The sequence below is a fragment of the Rattus rattus genome, chromosome 9, assembly GCF_011064425.1.
Source record: "Rattus rattus isolate New Zealand chromosome 9, Rrattus_CSIRO_v1, whole genome shotgun sequence".
Classification (NCBI taxonomy): Eukaryota; Metazoa; Chordata; class Mammalia; order Rodentia; family Muridae; genus Rattus; species Rattus rattus.
Window position 1 is genome coordinate 73,373,456 of NC_046162.1, and position 22,354 is coordinate 73,395,809.

Genomic DNA, 22,354 nt, shown 5'->3' on the forward strand with positions numbered 1-22,354 from the left:
GAGACTGCCCCACCTGGTCCAGCCCATAAACATACAGCCACCAAACCTAGACAATCTTGCTCATGCCAAGAAGTGCATGCTGACAGGAGCCTGATATAGCTGCTTCCTGAGAGGCTCAGCCAGAGCATGACAAATACAGAGGTGGACACTTGAAGTCAACCATTGAACTGAGGAGGCCCCTGTTGGAGGAGTTAGAGAAAGGATTGAAGGAGCTGAAGGGGTTTGCAACACCATAAGAACAATACCAACCAACCAGAGCTCCCAGGGGCTAAATCACCATCCCAAGACCTCACATGGACAGACCATGGCTCCAGCTGTATATGTAGCAGTGGATCACCTTGTTGGACACCAATGGGAGGAGAAGCCCTTGGTTCTGCTAAGTCTTGACCCCCCCCCCCCCCCCAGTATAAAGGAATGTCAGGATGGGGAGGCAGGAAGGTGGAAAGGGTGGGTGAATAGGTGGGTAGGGGAACACCCTCATAGAAGCAGGGGGAGGGGGGATGTGACAGGGGGTTTATGGACCGGAAACCGGGAAGGGGTAACATTTGAAATGCAAATAAATATCTCTAAAATTAAAAAAATAAATGAAAATTTTAAAAAAAAGACCAGATTTGGGATCACCTAGGAAAGAAACCTCTTGGTAATATGTGTAAGGGCATTTTTAGAGAGCTGGGGTCCCAGGCAGAATTAAAAAATGAAGAAAGAGTAGCGTAGACATTTCCTTCTCCTTGCTTCCCGACTACCTACATGCCATGCCCAGCTGCCTCAGACTCCTACTGCCCTGGACTGTGGGGCCAAGTCATATGAATCAATCCTCCTTCCTTCCCTTGTTTTTGTTAGCTATTTCATCACAGGAGTGAGAATCATAACTAACGTATCATTTCTCATAGTTTAGATTTAGAATAGTAGACAATACAAAATTCTGGTGAGGTTGGGAACATGACTCAGAGTTTGGAAAGTACATGCACAGTGTGTATAAGGCCCTGGGTTCAGCCCTCGAACACAAAGAACAAGCAAAGAAATGAAAATAAACAAGGAACTCCAGAGCCAGTCCAGTAAGTGAATGGAGTAAGGACCCAGGCAGTGCTGAAACTTCAAAGCATGAATTACTACAACAGGGAGTCATTTATACTTCAGCACATTTCTATCTCAAAACTACTTAATCCCTGTGACATTCTACAGCTATTTTCTCAACAATACACTATTTGAGAAGCATCATAAACAAAAATAGGAACATGAAACAAAACCTCTGCAGACAGTTTAGCTATGACGATGTTTTTCCAAATCCAAGATACAGCCTAGGAAAAACTATATAACTACACTTAAAATAAAAAATTTAAAAGCTAGAAATACAAGAGGAATGTAGTTCAATGTCACATTGTACACACAAATGAAGAGTCATAATCTAAATTAGTAGACTAAGCATTGCCATATCTATAAAACTGCTCATTAAAGCAAAGTTTATTTTATCCCCTAAGTGAGAGGAAAGTTGAGATTACTAGAGATTTGGTTCAATGTCAAGAATTCCACTATATAACAGACAATACATATCTATTGACAAGAAAAATAATAGCAAATTTTATTTTTCTTTGTTGGCAAATTAAATTTGTTTGTTGGGGGTACTTAATCACGGGGAAGTCATGAGGTCATGCACCCCCGCCTCAGCTTGGGTGAGCTCTATTCTTAAATACCAAAGCAACTTTCAGTAACACATTTTGAGAGCAGGTCAAACTTGACATAAAACAAATTCTCTCTTTTCTAGGCACCATAATATGGTCAATGAGACCTAAGATTTGGGAGGAGGGTGTGACGCATGTGGCATTCCTCCATCTGGCCTCTGCTTAAAAAATTTACCATCACAAGTCATACCAATGTGTAATAAAGTGGTGAGTCAAGCAGCCTCAAGCTTGAACTTTAAATAGAACCTCAGTGGAGAATGCTCTTTCCATCACAATAAGATGATCTGCTTTGACCTCCTCAGATGAAGGAACTGAATGAAACAGAGACTTGTTACTGAAGCTTCAAGCAACCTCAGGATGTTTTGTTGATCTATTCACCAGTGTCCATGAAAGATCTGTAAAAGTCTACAATATGCCAGGCATGGAACTACAAACTGAAGAGAGAATAATATATTACACGTGTTTTTTTTATGATTCAAAGTGTTGAAAAATGGATTCACTTATAATGGCCTCATAAAGAGGCTATTGGTATTACCTTTCTGTTTAAGATAAGGAAGGAAACTGAGGCACAGAGGGGTTATGTTAAAGCCCTCAATCAGAACTGATTTGTGTTAGTCAAGAAGGAAATCCAGGCAGTCTCAATCCAGAGTACACAACACAATATTATATAGCCTTAGGCAACCTTAGCTGAGTAATTTAAAACTTAGACTTCTAGAGGGTGGCAGAGATGGCTGAGCATTATGTAGACCCAGGTTTCCAGGTTTAGTTCACAACACCCACATGGCAGCTTATAATTGGATGTAACAGGTTAGAGGAGATGCAGGTCTTCTGACCTCTGCAGTAATCAGGTGCATACTCATATATATACACACACAGATACACACACACACACACACACACACTACTCCTATACATAAACTAAAAATAACTAAAAAAAAACAAAACAAAACAAAAAGATTTAACATTTCTACTGAATGCCAAAATTTGCAAAAGCCTATTCTGTACTGAATGTGTAATTTCACAATTATATATTTTTTAATTTTTCTAATACAGGTTTCTTTTAAATTACACAAAGAAATTAAAATGAGTTTTAACTACTTTCTGTTCACTTTGAAAACATAACAAGTTAGAGTGAAAATGGCTTGCCTTCTTATCAAAAGTAACAGTAGAGAGGGGGGAAAAGTAAATGAAGGTACAGAAAGACCAGCTGACTTGTACTTGCTCTCTGTGGGAATCCATCTGTGAGCCGAGGCAGGAGGCTTACAGCATGCTGTCAGCATCTATTCGTCCTCACAAACAAACTCTGTGGGTCTGTCTTCTCCACTTATGAATGAGGGAACTAAGGCATAGAGATGCTATCTAGAATTTGCCCAATGTCTTACAGTAAGCAAGTGGCAGAATATAAACTACTCTATCATATTGCAGGGTCAAAGGAAAACAGCCTTCAGCTTTAAGGATACCTTCATCTACCTAAATATAAAAATGGACAATCTGTGGGGATGAGAATGTTAAATGTAGAAAGACACATTTTTACCTCCAAAGTTGATGAGTTCTATATACAATCACATAACATAAACAATCTCAAACTCAGAACTCTGAAAAGCATGTTTGGTTGTGAATTTCTCAGAGGCTTCCTTATCCTCATCATAGCCCCCCTTTTTTTCCTGTTAAATGAACAGAATATAACTATCTGTAAAAGTTGAACAGCATTGCTAAGAGTTTTAACTACAATTCAGGAAGACAACAGCGAATTTTTACAATAGATTCTTGGTCCTTTATTAATCTACATTCCTCACACCTATGAAATTTGAAACCAGTGCTCCAAGAATCGATACATTTTCCCAAACTTCAACTTTTAGGAAGACAATCCCATCCTGGTTCCCCGGCATTATTCATATTAGCCATCATATCTACCTTTTAACATATACTTTACTCTTTAGTAGGGTTTATTTAAATATTTGGGGAAAATACTTTGAAAATAAAACAAAAGTAAATGCAGACTATTTAAGGAGAAGGAAATGCAAGACTTTCTAGGAATGTGCAAGTTCTCTTTTGTGTCTCCCCCAGCCCCACCCACTTTGCTATTGTTTTGCTTTTTGAAACAAAGGCTAAAGTAACCCAGGCTGGCCTTCCACCTGCTATGTTAGCTGCCATGACCTGAACTCCGCATTCTGAGCGGTGAGATCACAGCTGTGAGTTACCATCTGGAATTTTTTGTGTGGTGTTGTGGATTGAATCCAGGATCAGTTGCATTTTAAGCCAATACGGTACTGAGCCACATCCAACTCTGGGCTTCTTTTAAAATAGACATCATAGCCCATTTGGTAAATGTTCCCATTTCTCTGTCCTAAAGGATCTCTTAAGGGAAAGCCCAAGCAGCAGCCCTGTGGGCCCACAGAGTGAGGAGAAGGGAGGCAGCACGAAGAGAGTGAGTGGCCTTCTGTGCCAAGTATGCTTGGCCCATTACACAAACTATCCTACTTGCTTCTTTGTTTTGTTTTGTTTTGTTTTGTTTTCTTTGCTTTTTGAGGGAAGGTCTCCCTATGTAGCCTAGAATAGCTGGGATCCATGATCTTTTTACCTCTAGTACCTGAGTGCTGGGTTACAGCCTGTTTCACTGCACCTGGTTCTTTATGCTTTGTCTTACTTTGGCACTGAGTCTCATGTGGCCCAAACTGGTTTCAAACTCAGACTTAAACTTGCTAACTAAGTGAGGCTGATCCTCCTATCTTCACCCCTAAGGAACAGGACTTCAGATGTGTTCTCCAGCAACCTATTCTATATGTAAGACCTATTCCTCCTCCTCCTCCTCCTCCTCCTCCTCCTCCTCCTCCTCCTCCTCCTCCTCCTCCCTCCTCCTCCTCCTAGCTTGCTCTAACTTAAGGGGGGGGGGTAAAAAATGCACTTATCACAAACATTAGCACTTATTTCCATGAGAAAAAATAAACCTGGTAACTAGAACTCACTCTTGTTTTAATCATCAACTTTTAGTTTTAATATTTCTTTTAGTTTTAGTATTTCTTAGTGAAGGTTTATTGGTATTACCATATTCTTGGGTATTCAGAAGTATTATTAGCATGTCAATTATGAAAGTTTTAGTCAACAAAACTGAAGGAACAAACTTGGCCTTTTTATCTAGGTTCTTTATTTTCTTGGTATATCTATTACACTCATCCTAATTAAAAATAATACCTACTACTGACGAAGACTTTATTTATATGTCACATAAATATGCAAAAGACTTTAAATATTCAGAAAGTAAACTGCAATACAAAGTCAAATCATTGTGAAACCGAGGCTTAATTTTTTATAGAACACTGTCACTTAAAATCTGAAGCTTGAGGTTCTTCTAGGTAAACCTAATTTAGGATACAGACCTGTACCAACCCACAAGCATAGGGAGTATTATAAAAGAACCCCTTGTAACATCTTCTAAAATGTGGAAAGTTATAGGTAAAATTTAAATTAGCCAACATATATAAAAAAACAAATAATTTATATGCCAAATTGGGTAAAGCCATAGATATGAAGATTATGCCTAGGGATATTATTTTAAAATAAATAAAACAATAAACACCCTAACCTTATTAAAGAAATACCTAAATCAGTCTTTGGTATTATTAATAAGAAAGAACTATGATGCCAATAATAATTCAATATAAAATCACATACACACACACAGTTGTGAGTACAAACTAACTATGAAGGAGCATCGACTTATAGCATAATCCTAGTTGAGCAGATGTAAAATTTTAAATGTATTTTAACTTGTAAAACACTACTTAAAATACAAATATTCTATTAATATGTTAATCATGAATGAGAGGCAAAATTATTTCAGTAAAGACACATATAGTTGTGAATGTGAATAATACTTTTTACTATTTTTAATATAGAAATTCTTCACATGTAAAGGTTTCTTAAGCAATGAATAGAATCAGATACAGACTTAAAAGTAAAAGTCTTAAACATGAAAAGAACAGAAATCAAAAGTACAAAATATGTCTTCATTTAACTCTGTAAACCAAAGCACCCAGTTACATCTAATGTGTATGTATTGAATAAGAAGAGCAACTCAGAAGCAAATAACAGAAAAAATAAGCCTGGACCAAATGTGGGTTGTTTTTTTTTTTTTTTTTGTTTTGAGATGGCTGATAATCAATCTAAATATTCTAATTTAAAAAAATTCACTTCCCAGATTTTGGTAATTTCTAAGTTACCATGGTTAGCCAAACAGCTAAAAAGAAAACACTAAAAAGCAAAAAATAAGCAGTCTAAGAAAATCCAACTATAAATTCCATTTATCTTGAATTGATAATTATCAAATGATCTGAAAATGCAAGTAAAAAGGGGGTAGAAGTATAAGAGCTTAAATTCAACCGCCAAAGTAGAGCCAATCAACAAAACCAGCAAACGAAGCCAGCTTTTAAAACATCTCCCTATCCTCAAGCTGCAGAAATGTTCATTTATTTCTAAACATTCCAGGTAACAAGAGGACAGGTGGGAGTACTGAGAAAGCCTGTTTCCCATGTCTAGAATTCTGTGACTTCTCAAAAAGGGAATGTACTGATGTAGCCACTGCAACGGAAAACGGAGATCTCTGCTGGGATCATGCTGCAGAAAAAGAAACCTGACCTCCACATTCACAAAAAAGCTAGCAGTTTAAAACTGATTTTTTTTATAATAAACGCTCTTTTAAGAAATAAAGGGATTGTTAAAGGTTCACAAAATAATACATAAAGAACACAATTAAGAATGAAACAACTGTGCCTTAATGGATTCTCAGCTGTGAGTCTTTCAGGCTGCATTTCTTTTCTTACAAATCTGAAGGTAGGCCTGATAGCTCAGAAACCATGGAACGGACAAATATTCTGCTTATCATACTCACAGCCTTTCCTCTTCCTTCCTCATCTGTCAATACTCTGCCGTTTGCTTCCCATTTCCAGGCTTATTCACTGGCCGTGTCGTTGGTGCTGACACATTAGTAATGATCCACACTGTAATCTTCTCCAGCCAGCTCTTCTCGCTGCCAAGAACTTACTATGCCTTACAGGTGACACTTCTAGCAGATGGTGGTTATGGTCCCAATGCACAGAAGATAATCCCAAAGGGGCGTAGAGCCCCTAACAACATCACCTGCTTCTTTCTGTATCCACACAAGCAGGCACTGCTGTACTTGTTCTGAAATCTAATGATTTCAAAATATTATACCGATGAGCTCTTTTCATTAGGTTGCTTGACATGAAGTTATTTTCTCAGAATACTGCAGCAAATACAGATTGTACAATCCCATTTGAGAGAAATATTTTTATACGGTTTTCTCTGTGGCGCAGTTTGGTTTACTCTTCTGCTAGAGAAAATTGCTGAAGAACTGGTTCTGAGGTTTCTAATGGCGCAGCATTAACCGGAGTGAATGATTCACGGATGTTCTTAACATTCAGGAGTAACACGGAAGGCTAACAGTGCAGTCTAGGTCCAGAGCTGATGAATGGCGCAGTGCTGCTGTTGTCATAGCAACCAAGAGAAAGAGGAAAAAAAAAGCAGCACCATAGAAGGAGCTGTGACATGGATTCTGGGAACAATTTATATTAAAAAGCTGTGCGCATCTCGTGTTTTAAAGCTACAAGCTCCTCTGATTCCTCTTTAGGTTTTACTCTTGAATTTCTGACTCTGAGCTATGTAAATGCATATTCGAAATACAGCAACTCTGAAGACATTGCCAAAAGAAAAACTCTAATTAGGTAATTTAAAAGATCAATATAGTACTTTGGCAAGCTAATATATAAATCTCCAGTATCTTCATAATATATGAGATGGATTTTAAAATTAGATACTGATATATAGCTACAATATAAGAATTATCCAGTATCTAAGACAGCAGAAAAGTTGTTTTTAAATACTCAGATATATTCAGATTAAACTTTCTCCTTTAGGTGGTATACACCAGCTACGCCACAACTGCAGCGTCATCGACAGCCTGGCTGGTGAAATAGCAATGACACAGTTTCAGAGACAGGTATGCTACTGGGTTCCTTTTACATACTGGAAGGTTCAAAGATGCCGACTTCACTAAAGATGCTTACTGCCTTCATTCACAACAAAATTTCACATCACTTGGATGTGATATGGTTACTGTTCTATCCCATAGTCTGAAGGCCTAATTCTTTATTTAGCCTGGAAAAAACTTTTTCTGTGTAGTTTTTCCTCACCTCTCAAAAATGCAGAACTCAGTCCTCTCCAGTGAAACGTGCGATGGAAGAGGAACTTGAGAACGCTGTCGGTATATGGATGCTAAGATGCGTTCTCCTCTGCAGTGTTCTAGATATGGCCCTGAACTAGGCTGTGGGGGATAAAGTCTTTCATTAGACTCCTGAGGCGTAGCCCATTGGCAGCAATCAATTTCATCTATATAGGTAAGACGATTGCATATTAAATTACTCTTTTTTCATAACAATGTCTATTTCTTTTCCATCATCACTCATTTAATTAAAGTTTCAGATACAATGTAGAGCAAAATAATTATGGAAATTGTTAATTATTGTTTTTTATAGACAGCACCATGATAAAAATTCTAGTATAGATTATATATTGCTGTCAAAGATTCTTAATATATTAATTTCTAGAAATTATGGTCCTCACATTAAATATGACCAAAAGGACTGCAATGCAGTACAAACCACATGCACTGGACTGGTCTGCTGACTGGAATGTAATATGAATTTGGTTACTTATCAGACATCACCCTGGGTAAGTCAACCACTCCCACCCTTGATTCATCATCAGTAAAGTATGGGTGATAACAGACTTCCACTTTTTTTCTGAAGTTATTGTAGTAACAGAATAAAATAAAGCAATGCAATGCCAAGACTTGACAAATAAGTATTTTATCTAAAAATTCCTAGTCAAGAAAAATAATAAAGCTCAAAAAGAAGGAATAAGTTGTAGTAGACTTTTACCAAAAAAAAAAAAAAAAGGTCTGAAGAGTTAAATGTTTTCCAGAATAGGTATTTTTGGTTTTTTGAGGTGTGTGTGGGGGGGAATGGAAGAAGGGAAATGGGGTGGGGGGAGAGAAAGAGAGAGAAGAGGAGGGAAGGGGAGGGGAGGAGTAGGAAGGGAGAAAGAGGGGACTAAGACAGATGGACATTTACTGTCACTACATTGCTTCAACTCACAGATACTTTGCCTTACCCTCTTAAGTACCCACAATTAGAGTTATACCACAGTACTTGGATTTCTATGCTGGTTTTCATATCTGATTGAATTATTTGGTATCATCATATTCTACATAATTGTCACAGTGGCTATTTCTTTATATATTATAGTGGGTGGAGGGGCTTTGGAATATAGTTAAAGGAGTATTTAAGGCAAGCACATAAATATAGTTCTATAACCTGGCATGACATGCTTATCTTAGCTGGAGAGATGGCTCAGTGGTTAAGAGCACTGACATGCTCATCTTAGAAAATGGTAACAGTAAGAAAGAAAAGCAGTTTCCACAGAATGATGGAACTAACAAACATGCAAAGTAAGGAACTTGCGGGAAGTCCCACACCCGCGGATCCCGGCCCGCAGCAGCTCTCTGCTCCCAGAACCCGTGGGAGAGATACCTTACTGCCTGGTCAGGTGGGCACTCCTGAGGCTGCAGAGCAGAAGAGACCACCAACACTGCCCACCCCTGCCCACATCCCTGGCCCAAGAGGAAACTGTATAAGGCCTCTGGGCTCCCGTGGGAGAGGGCCCAGGTGAGGCAGGAGCCCTGCCTGAGACACCGCCGGAACCTGAAGGAAACAGACCGGATAAACAGTTCTCTGCACCCAAATCCCGTGGGAGGGAGAGCTAAACCTTCAGAGAGGCAGACACGCCTGCGAAACCAGAAGAGACTGCTCTCTACACACATTGCTGATTCCAGAGGAAAACACCTGAGGCCATCTGGAACCCTGGTGCACGGAGGCTCCCGGAAGAGGCGGCGAGATCTTCCTGGTCGCTGCCACCTGCTGGAGAGCCTGGGCAGAACCCCGAGAGCTTAACTCGAGCCTCGGGACCAAAGGTAAGACTAACTTATCTGCTGCAAGTGACTTGCCGGGTGGAATCGGGACAACAGAGGCAGAATCCCTCTAGGACCAGGCACGTCCTGTGTTTACCGGAAGTCCCACACCCGCGGGCTCTCTGCTCCCAGAACCCGTGGGAAAGATACCTTACCGCCTAGTCAGGTGGGCACTCCTGAGGCTGCAGAGCAGAAGAGACCACCAACACTGCCCACCCCTGCCCACATCCCTGGCCCAAGAGGAAACTGTATAAGGCCTCTGGGCTCCCGTGGGAGAGGGCCCAGGTGAGGCAGGAGCCCTGCCTGAGACACCGCCGGAACCTGAAGGAAACAGACCGGATAAACAGTTCTCTGCACCCAAATCCCGTGGGAGGGAGAGCTAAACCTTCAGAGAGGCAGACACACCTGCGAAACCAGAAGAGACTGCTCTCTACACACATTGCTGATTCCAGAGGAAAACACCGGAGGCCATCTGGAACCCTGGTGCACGGAGGCTCCCGGAAGAGGCGGCGCAGATCTTCCCGGTTGCTGCCACCGCGGAGAGCCCGTGGGCAGCACCCCGCGAGCGAACTCAAACCTCGGGACCACAGGTAAGACCAACTTTTCTGCTGCAAGTGACCTGCCTGGTGAACTCAAGACACAGGCCCACAGGAACAGCTGAAGACCTGTAGAGGGGAAAAACTACACGCACGAAAGCAGAACACTCTGTCCCCATAACTGGCTGAAAGAAAACAGTAAAACAGGTCTACAGCACTCCTGACACACAGGCTTATAGGACAGTCTAGCCACTGTCAGAATTAGCAGAACAAAGTAACACTAGAGATAATCTGATGGCGAGAGGCAAGCGCAGGAACACAAGCAACAGAAACCAAGACTACATGGCATCATCGGAGCCCAATTCTCCCACCAAAACAAACATGGAATATCCAAACACACCAGAAAAGCAAGATCTAGTTTCAAAATCAGATTTGATCATGATGCTGGAGGACTTCAAGAAAGACGTGAAGAACTCCCTTAGAGAACAAGTAGAAGCCTACAGAGAGGAATCGCAAAAATCCCTGAAAGAATTCCAGGAAAACACAAACAAACAGTTGAAGGAATTAAAAATGGAAATAGAAGCAATCAAGAAAGAACACATGGAAATAACCCTGGATATAGAAAACCAAAAGAAGAGACAAGGAGCTGTAGATACAAGCTTCACCAACAGAATACGAGAGATGGAAGAGAGAATCTCAGGAGCAGAAGATTCCATAGAAATCATTGACTCAACTGTCAAAGATAATGTAAAGCGGAAAAAGCTACTGGTCCAAAACATACAGGAAATCCAGGACTCAATGAGAAGATCAAACCTAAGGATAATAGGTATAGAAGAGAGTGAAGACTCCCAGCTCAAAGGACCAGTAAATATCTTCAACAAAATCATAGAAGAAAACTTCCCTAACCTAAAAAAAAAGAGATACCCATAACATACAAGAAGCCTACAGAACTCCAAATAGATTGGACCAGAAAAGAAACACCTCCCATTACATAATAGTCAAAACACTAAACGCTCAAAATAAAGAAAGAATATTAAAAGCAGTAAGGGAAAAAGGTCAAGTAACATATAAAGGCAGACCTATCAGAATCACACCAGACTTCTCGCCAGAAACTATGAAGGCCAGAAGATCCTGGACTGATGTCATACAGACCCTAAGAGAACACAAATGCCAGCCCAGGCTACTGTATCCTGCAAAAATCTCAATTAACATAGATGGAGAAACCAAGATATTCCATGACAAAACCAAATTTACACAATATCTTTCTACAAATCCAGCACTACAAAGGATAATAAATGGTAAAGCCCAACATAAGGAGGCAAGCTATACCCAAGAAGAGGCAAGAAACTAATCGTCTTGGCAACAAAACAAAGAGAAGAAAAGCACACAAACACAACCTCACATCCAAATATGAATATAACAGGAAGCAATAATCACTATTCCTTAATATCTCTCAACATCAATGGCCTCAATCCCAAAAAAAGACATAGATTAACAAACTGATTTAACGAGGACCCCTGCATTCTGCTGCCTACAGGAAACACACCTCAGAGACAAAGACAGACACTACCTCAGAGTGAAAGGCTGGGAAACAACTTTCCAAGCAAATGGTCAGAAGAAGCAAGCTGGAGTAGCCATTCTAATATCAAATAAAATCAATTTCCAACTAAAAGTCATCAAAAAGATAAGGAAGGACACTTTATATTCATCAAAGGAAAAATCCACCAAGATGAACTCTCAATCCTAAATATCTATGCCCCAAATACAAGGGCACCTACATAATGAAAAGAAACCTTACTAAAGCTCAAACACACATTGCACCTCACACAATAATAGTAGGAGATTTCAACACCCCACTCTCATCAATGGACAGATCATGGAAACAGAAATTAAACAGAGACGAGAGACAGACTAAGAGAAGTCATGAGCCAAATGGACTTAACGGATATTTATAGAACGTTTCTACCCTAAAGCAAAAGGATATACCTTCTTCTCAGCTCCTCATGGTATTTTCTCCAAAATTGACCATATAATTGGTCAAAAAACAGGCCTCAACAGATACAGAAAGATAGAAATAATCCCATGCGTGCTATCGGACCACCACGGCCTAAAGCTGGTCTTCAATAACAATAAGGGAAGAATGCCCACATATACGTGGAAACTGAACAATGCTCTACTCAATGATAACCTGGTCAAGGAAGAAATAAAGAAAGAAATTAAAAACTTTTTAGAATTTAATGAAAATGAAGGTACAACATACCCAAACTTATGGGACACAATGAAAGCTGTGCTAAGAGGAAAACTCATAGCGCTGAGTGCCTGCAGAAAGAAACAGGAAAGAGCATATGTCAGCAGCTTGACAGCACACCTAAAAGCTCTAGAACAAAAAGAAGCAAATACACCCAGGAAGAGTAGAAGGCAGGAAATAATCAAACTCAGAGCTGAAATCAACCAAGTAGAAACAAAAAGGACCATAGAAAGAATCAACAGAACCAAAAGTTGGTTCTTTGAGAAAATCAACAAGATAGATAAACCCCTAGCCAGACTAACGAGAGGACACAGAGAGTGTGTCCAAATTAACAAAATCAGAAATGAAAAGGGAGACATAACTACAGATTCAGAGGAAATTCAAAAAATCATCAGATCTTACTATAAAAGCCTATATTCAACAAAACTTGAAAATCTACAGGAAATGGACAATTTCCTAGACAGATACCAGGTACCGAAGTTAAATCAGGAACAGATAAACCAGTTAAACAACCCCATAACTCCTAAGGAAATAGAAGCAGTCATTAAAGGCCTCCCAACCAAAAAGAGCCCAGGTCCAGACGGGTTTAGTGCAGAATTCTATCAGACCTTCATAGAAGACCTCATACCAATATTATCCAAACTATTCCACAAAATTGAAACAGATGGAGCACTACCGAATTCCTTCTATGAAGCCACAATTACTCTTATACCTAAACCACACAAAGACCCAACAAAGAAAGAGAACTTCAGACCAATTTCCCTTATGAACATTGACGCAAAAATACTCAACAAAATTCTGGCAAACCGAATCCAAGAGCACATCAAAACAATCATCCACCATGATCAAGTAGGCTTCATCCCAGGCATGCAGGGATGGTTTAATATACGGAAAACCATCAACGTGATCCATTATATAAACAAACTGAAAGAACAAAACCACATGATCATTTCATTAGATGCTGAGAAAGCATTTGACAAAATTCAACACCCCTTCATGATAAAAGTCCTGGAAAGAATAGGAATACAAGGCCCATACCTAAACATAATAAAAGCCATATACAGCAAACCAGTTGCTAACATTAAACTAAATGGAGAGAAACTTGAAGCAATCCCACTAAAATCAGGGACTAGACAAGGCTGCCCACTCTCTCCCTACTTATTCAATATAGTTCTTGAAGTTCTAGCCAGAGCAATCAGACAACAAAAGGAGATCAAGGGGATACAGATCGGAAAAGAAGAAGTCAAAATATCACTATTTGCAGATGATATGATAGTATATTTAAGTGATCCCAAAAGTTCCACCAGAGAACTACTAAAGCTGATAAACAACTTCAGCAAAGTGGCTGGGTATAAAATTAACTCAAATAAATCAGTAGCCTTCCTCTACACAAAAGAGAAACAAGCCGAGAAAGAAATTAGGGAAACGACACCCTTCATAATAGACCCAAATAATATAAAATACCTCGTGTGACTTTAACCAAGCAAGTAAAAAGATCTGTACAATAAGAACTTCAAGACACTGAAGAAAGAAATTGAAGAAGACCTCAGAAGGTGGAAAGATCTCCCATGCTCATGGATTGGCAGGATTAATATAGTAAAATGGCCATTTTACCAAAAAGCGATCTACAGATTCAATGCAATCCCCATCAAAATACCAATCCAATTCTTCAAAGAGTTAGACAGAACAATTTGCAAATTCATCTGAATAAAAAAAAACCCAGGATAGCTAAAACTAGCCTCAACAATAAAAGGACTTCAGGGGGAATCACTATCCCTGAACTCAAGCAGTATTACAGAGCAATAGTGATAAAAACTGCATGGTATTGGTACAGAGACAGACAGATAGACCAATGGAACAGAATTGAAGACCCAGAAATGAACCCACACACCTATGGTCACTTGATTTTTGACAAAGGAGCCAAATCCATCCAATGGAAAAAAGATAGCATTTTCAGCAAATGGTGCTGGTTCAACTGGAGGTCAACATGTATAAGAATGCAGATCGATCCATGCTTATCACCCTGTACAAAGCTTAAGTCCAAGTGGATCAAGGACCTCCACATCAAACCAGACACACTCAAACTAATAGAAGAAAAACTAGGGAAGCATCTGGAACACATGGGCACTGGAAAAAATTTCCTGAACAAAACACCAATGGCGTATGCTCTAAGATCAAGAATCGACAAATGGGATCTCATAAAACTACAAAGCTTCTGTAAGGCAAAGGACACTGTGGTTAGGACAAAACGGCAACCAACAGATTGGGAAAAGATCTTTACCAATCCTACAACAGATAGAGGCCTTATATCCAAAATATAAAAGAACTCAAAAAGTTAGACCAAGAGGGAGACAAATAACCCTATTAAAAAATGGGGTTCAGAGCTAAACAAAGAATTCACAGCTGAGGAATGCCGAATGGCTGAGAAACACCTAAAGAAATGTTCAACATCTTTAGTCATCAGGGAAATGCAAATCAAAACAACCCTGAGATTTCACCTCACACCAGTGAGAATGGCTAAGATCAAAAACTCAGGTGACAGCAAATGCTGGCGAGGATGTGGAGAAAGAGGAACACTCCTCCATTGTTGGTGGGATTGCAGACTGGTACAACCATTCTGGAAATCAGTCTGGAGGTTCCTCAGAAAATTGGACATTAAACTGCCTGAGGATCCAGCTATCCCTCTCTTGGGCATATACCCAAAAGATGCCCCAACATAAAAAAAGACACGTGCTCCACTATGTTCATCGCAGCCTTATTTATAATAGCCAGAAGCTGGAAAGAACCCAGATGCCCTTCAACAGAGGAATGGATACAGAAAATGTGGTACATCTACACAATGGAATATTACTCAGCTATCAAAAACAACGAGTTTATGAAATTTGTAGGCAAATGGTTGGAACTGGAAAATATCATCCTGAGTGAGCTAACCCAATCACAGAAAGACATACATGGTATGCACTCATTGATAAGTGGCTATTAGCCCAAATGCCTGAATTACCCTAGATGTCTAGAACAAATGAAACTCAAGACGGAGGATCAAAATGTGAATGCTTCACTCCTTCTTTAAAAGGGGAACAAGAATACCCTTGGCAGGGAAGAGAGAGGCAAAGATTAAAACAGAGACTGAAGGAACATCCATTCAGAGCCTGCCCCACATGTGGCCCATATATATATACAGCCACCCAATTAGACAAGATGGATGAAGCAAAGAAGTGCAGAAGTGTAGATCGCTCCTGAGAGACACAGCCAGAATACAGCAAATACAGAGGCGAATGTCAGCAGCAAACCTCTTAACTGAGAATAGGACCCCCGTTGAAGGAATCAGAGAAAGAACTGGAAGAGCTTGAAGGGGCTCGAGACCCTATATGTACAACAATGACAAGCCACCAGAGCTTCCAGGACTAAGCCACTACCTAAAGACTATACATGGACTGACCCTGGACTCTGACCTCATAGGTAGCAATGAATATCCTAGTAAGAGCACCAGTGGAAGGGGAAGCCCTGGGTCCTGCTAATACTGAACCCCAGTGAACTAGACTGTTGCGGGGGGGGCAATGGGGGAGGGTCGGGAGGGGAACACCCATAAGGAAGGGGAGGGGGGAGGGGGATGTTTGCCCGGAAACCGGGAAAGGGAATAATACTCGAAATGTATATAAGAAATATTCAAGTTAATAAAAAAAAAAAAAAAAAGTAAGGAACTTGCTTCAGATAATCTTCAACTACTTTTACTTTATCCTAATAGAAACTGTAAGGTCAAGTGAAAAGTTAAGTGTTCATGTTTGACTTGAAAATTCTGCAATGCCATTACCTGGTTCTGTGTCTCTGCTGTCGTCTAATCTCTCCTACCTAGCAAGCCCTTAAAATCAAGTAGTAACATGTCTCAAAAATTCTTTTAGGAAAATTCTTTTTAGTTATAACTTTAGAATATCAACAATTTACTTGGTGTCAAGGAACAAGTTTTTCTGACAAAATGCCACTCTCCAACCAAGTTGAGGCGATCCATGAGTTGGCTAGATTTCAGAATAGTTCTGAAAAAACACTGTGGACTGGGAGATCATTTTCCACCATGTTTGTGCCCGGTAGGAGCTGAAGAACGAGGATATGGTAGAGATGCATGAAAAGACAAATTCTAGGTTTGCTTTGCTTAAAACAGTGCATTTAACTGAAAGGCAGAGAGACATTTAAGGAGTAGTCCTTTAACTACCAGTTTCTAACTCCCTTGTGACTAAATGAATCTGAAATTTACATGAAATTTCTTCTCATGCCTATTTTCTTTACAGTCTTCCCCATGATAAGCCTCCTGCAGTGCCCCAAGGCGAGCAGTACGGAGATGAGATGAACAGATGACCTCTCCACTCTCCCGAAAATGTACCAGTTCTACTTGAATTGTTACAGGAATTCAAGTTTTGGTCAGATTTCTATGGGATCCTACACCTTTCCTGTGAATAGCTGCAGCTCCAGATGAGGATTCAACTGGCAACAGAGATGACAGATGAAGCAGAGAAGGAAGCATTGCCATCCAATGCATCCAGGGTGCATTCGTAGCAAGTGTAAGCTCTGGCTTCAATCCCCAACAACCTCATACACAGAAGGCGACATTTCTTAAAAATCATAGAACGTGATTACCTACACATTGGAATATTTTTGTAGATTAGTTTCACCTCTGAAGGATAAGCTTTCTGGGCTGCACATTCTGAGAAGTAATAATTTTGTTTAATGAGTGCCATGAATAATATTTAAGGCATTTCTGAAGACTCATTTTTCAACTTATATGTTGCTTTTATGCCTGAATAAAACTTTTCCAAATGTGTGATGCTAACTTTATATTATAATAACAACACTTAAAAAAGATCACTAGCTCATAAGGGCTCTTCGTGAATGTTTTTATCAGTAAGTTCTAATACATTACCCAATCCCAAGTAGTCAGCCATGAATATATGTACATAAGAACACTAGATGGGCTCAGTATGTTGTATACATACCTATATGTTAACAGTTATAATTACTGAAGAGGCCAAAGTTTGCAAAGGAAGGGGAATAAGAACCCATAAGAGTTGGAGGGAGAGTGGGTATGTGTGTGTGTATGAAAATACAACACTCATGAAATTCTAAAAAAAAATCAACTAAAATAAAGTATATACTGACGTATACACATCAAATACACACTTCCTCATTTTACTTGCATCATTAAACAAATCTGTATTTGGAAAACATACCAAACAATATGGATGCATATTTAAAAAATAATCATTTTCAGAAACCAGAAACGGACTTTTGCCAGAAACAAGGAAAACACTGTTGTCCAACTAACTCCATTATAATTCAAAACACTGCTCATTAGATTACAAAATAATCATCTACACTTTTGTAGGAAGTGTGTCAATGACAATGTCTTACAGTTTTTAAATTTCATCCAACGGCATAGAAGAACGGTTCACATTTGGGAGAGGAATGGTGTATTTATAACAAAGAACAGCTGAATGGAAGTTTTTGAAACTCTGCTCTCTGGAATCTAAATTCTTATCAGAGGAACACATTTTCTTTTTTTAATTTTATTTTTCTTGGATATTTTATATATTTACATTTCAAATATTATCCCCTTTTCCCCCTCTCCCATACCCTTTCCCCCTCTCCCTGATTCTATGAGGATGCTTCCACTCCCACCCACCCACTCCCACCTTAACAACTTGGCATTCCCCTACACTGGGGAAACCAGCCTTCACAGGACCAAGGGCTTTTCCTCCTATTGATCCTTTGCTACATATCTGGCTGGAGCCATGGGTCCCTCCACGTGTACTCACTGGTTGGTGGTTTAGTCCCTGGGAGCTCTGGTGGGGTCTGGTTGGTTGATATTGTTGTTCTTCCTATGGTGTTGCAAACACTTAGACTCCAAAGAATCAAATAATCCTATTTAAAAAATGGGGTACAGAGCTAAACAAAGAATTCTCAGCTGAGGAATATTGAATGACTGAGAAGCACCTAAAGAAATGTTCAACATCCTTAGTCATCAGGGAAATGCAAATCAAAACAGCCCTGAGATTCCAACTGACACCAATCAGAATGGCTAAGATCAAAAACTCAGGTGACAACAGATGCTAGCGAGGATGTGGAGAAAGATGAACACTCCTCCATTGCTGGTGGGATTGCAAGCTAGTATAACCACTCTGGAAATCAGTCTGGCGGTTTCTCAGAAAACTGGACATTGTACTACCTGAGGACCCAACTATACTACTCCAGGGGAATATACCCAAAAGATGCTCCAACATATAACAAGGACACATGCTCCACTATGTTCATAGCAGACTTATTTATAATAGTCAGAAGCTGGAAAGAACCCAAATGTTCTTTAACAGAGGAATGGATACAGAAAATGTGGTACATTTACACAGTGGAGTACTACTCAGCTATTAAAAACAAATGGATGGAACTAAAAAACATCATCCTGAATGAGGTAACCCAGTCACAAAAGAAGACACATGGTATGCACTCACTGAGAGGTGGATTTTAGCCCAAAAACTCTGAATACTCAACAATTCACAGACCACATGAAGCTCAAAAGGCAAGACAGAAGTGGATGCTTCACTCCTTCTTAGAAGGGAGAACAAAATACTCACATGAGGAAATAAGGAGACAAAGTATGGAGCAGAGACTGAAGGAAAGGTCATCCAGAGACTGCCCCACCTGGGAATCTATCCCATATGCAGCCACCAAACCCAGTCATTATTGCTGAGGCTAAGAAGTGCTTTCTGACAGGAGCCTGATATAGATGCCCTCTCAAAGGCTCTACCAGAGCCTTACTGATACAGATGAGGATGCTTGCAGGACTGAACAAGGTGACTCCAATGGAGGAGTTAGAAAGGGACATATTTTCATGAGATGTTTTTATTGTTCTTAGAGTTGGAATCTGTGGATTTGATTTAGTACTATAAAATATCTACTATAAACCAAGTATATAATTATTGCTACTGAGTCTTACACCATCCAACACTATAACTTACTGCTTGTTTAGAGACCACTAAGATTTCTTCTAAATTATGGATATTTGTTTGCCCTTTATGATGGTGTATGAATGAGAAGAATTCCCAGTGGTGGACATCACTTGGTTCTTACATTCCATTTTTGGCATTTTGAAGCTCACGTTCTACAGCAGGGGAACATAAAGCGAGTAGGAAAGGACAGGGTCAATGAGGCATAAGGACAGATTTCTAGAAGCTATCACAGAAGAATGTAGTGAAGTTTATGGGCAAGATCCCAGAGGAATAAGGGAATTCCATTTTCCTGTAATCTTCCTGGTATTTGCCATGTTACAAAATTATATCTACCTTTTAGGACAGTCACACTGATAAAAATGAATACAAGGAATTCTGTGACTGAGTGATTGACAACTTTTCTACCTTGTCGGATTCTTTTATTGTATCTCCCTCTCTTTATACATTTAGCTTTCAATCTTATTAATTTAAATGAATTAAAATTTCAAGTAAAAAGGAATTTATCAAAGTTAAAAACTTCCCTCAAAACAAATATAGTCATTTATATAAAATGGCAAGATAAGATACTTATTTTAATAGTGAGTTATATTCAGGGTCATGGCACTGAATGTTACAAACCCTCAAGTTGAAACATATGATGCTATTTTACAAATAAGTTACCCCAAACTGCAGTTAGCAATTGGCACAGAGAAGAAACTTAGTTCTCTTTACAGATACTTCTGTATTTCTCCCAGCCTAAGGTACCGTCATCTTTTACATTTGCACCAAGAGAAGCTCCAAAGAAGCCAATATACCTAGATGGTGAGCTTGGAAACAAATATGTATAAAACTATTTAAAATAAAAAATCCTTTAAACTTAACTATAAACATTTTGCAAATTTTAAAAATCACATTTTCCTGCACTTATTTAGGTAGGTAGGGGTAGGTGATAAACGGTTTTGGGACAGGGTGGGTATATAATACTATGGCACGCATGTGGGAGGGAGTCGGGATAATTTGTGGAAATTGATTCTTGAGCATAGGAAATCTTGAGTGAATGTGTAAAGAACAGCTGAACTTCTCGGTGAATACAAATTATTTGACATAGGCACAGTGTAGAGGCCCCTCCTACAGAGACTGTACTGTGCTGTACCTACTAAACATACTCTGTGTGTGTCTATCCTTTTGAAAACAATTACTGACTCTATGTATGAGTGCTAGGTCTACATGTACACCTGCATGCCAGAAGAGGGCATCCGATCCCATTATGGACGGTTGTGAGCCAACATGTGTTTGCTGTGAAAGACCCAATCAATCTCTCCAGCCCCGAGTCTGTCCTTTTTTCATTCAATTGCCATACCAGTCAGGTTTCCACAGCCAAGCTGTGCAGGTCTTAGCACTTTCTACCATGGAGAACTCAGAAATCAAACTCAGGTCACGGGGTTCAAAGCAACCACCCTTAGCTGTTGAGCCATCTCTGCCAGCACAAATATGTATGGAATTCTGACCCACGGTTTTATCCAACTAGTTTCTTAACTATATACACTTCTTTTGGGTCTGGAGTTCTGAGCCATAACTCTACCTCATTATGGATTACTCATAGTCATCAGTAACAAACAGGTATCAACTCCTAGTGATGATTCCTCTTTTATAAAGACTTTATAGTCATGTTTAAACATCCTTTGATCATATAGCTCTTAGAGAAGTATCTGCATGTGTCTGAAGCGTGGGGTGTGGTTGGCTTGGCCTTTGTGCAAGGCTGTGGTTTGGGCAGTCTTTTGTGACAGTGTGCATTGTGTGATCATGCACAATAATTCTTCATTCTGTTGTTAAACTTGACATAAGGATCTCAAATTTTATTCTGTCAACTTGATACAAGAATTGAGTATTTTCTTTCTGTTGCTTGAACTAAAATGTTGTTTTTCATGGGAAAACTTTGAAGTCAGATATTCTTGGGGTGAATATCTGACTGGCTCTGCTAATAGCTACAAGAACCTGGTCAAGTCATTTGTTTACTCTGAGTATGTCTTCTTGTACTTATTATTATTTTTGCCTTACAGAGTACTTTATGGATCAAGCAAGATAGCATGTATATCAGGAAGTTAATAGACAGTTTAGCTCATAAAAATGAGTCATGAATGCAAGTTTATAAACAAAAATTCTACATCATTATCTTTCTTATGCAGATCAGTCTTTCCCTAATTCATGTTTTTTTTCGCCCCACATCCAAAACACTTCCACAATCTTTCCTATCTTAAAAAGGTTTTTTTGTTTGTTTGGTTGGTTGGTTTTTTTTGGTTTTTTTTACGATGGGACTTTAGGCATGATATACCTCCGTGGTAGATTAGTATACATGATGCCCTGTGCTCAATCCCTAGCATCCTTGCTTTTCCCTACATTTAAAAACTGGGGGTGTGCCCATATTTATTTCTTTGGATGCTTTGATATGCTTAATAATATGTAAATTACTTTTTACTTTTAGTAATACCATTTGTTTTCCCTCTTAAAAATCACCATTGTCTCATAGCTTATTACATTTTTAAAAGAAGTAGGTTTACCTAAAATCTAAATTATACAACTGATCTTTCCAGTATTTCTTTTAGAGTTGTGACAAATAAAGGATCAAGCTAAGGACACCCAGGATCTGAGATGGAGGGCAAGTTGGTAAAATTGCAGTTAGGAAGCCCTGGACATTAGAGGTGGCTCAGCAGCAGATCACTGCTGAGAGTAACAGGACATGAATGAAACCTGTTCACGGCAGGGAGTCAAACAGGGATCAAGGTATGTAATTGCAGTATTTTAATAGCAGAAGCAAGAGCATCATTTTTTTATTAATTTTATTTACATTTCAAATGTCCCTTTTCCTGTTCCCCCAT

The 22,354-nt window shown here is 39.3% G+C and overlaps 1 protein-coding gene across 7 annotated transcripts in view; it reads right to left on the minus strand.

Annotated features, from left to right (window-relative positions):
* Tanc2 (tetratricopeptide repeat, ankyrin repeat and coiled-coil containing 2) overlaps nt 1–22,354 on the minus strand; it is a 325,356-nt gene that overhangs the window by 191,203 nt on the left and 111,799 nt on the right. For 2 of the 7 annotated variants that reach the window (XM_032914258.1, XM_032914257.1), the window contains exon 1: nt 6,568–8,598. The exons of the other annotated variants lie outside the window; for them this stretch is intronic. The gene's annotated coding sequence lies outside the window, so the exon portion shown is untranslated. Of the gene's footprint in view, nt 1–6,567; nt 8,599–22,354 lie in introns of those variants that run through there. 7 annotated transcript variants of the gene reach the window in all.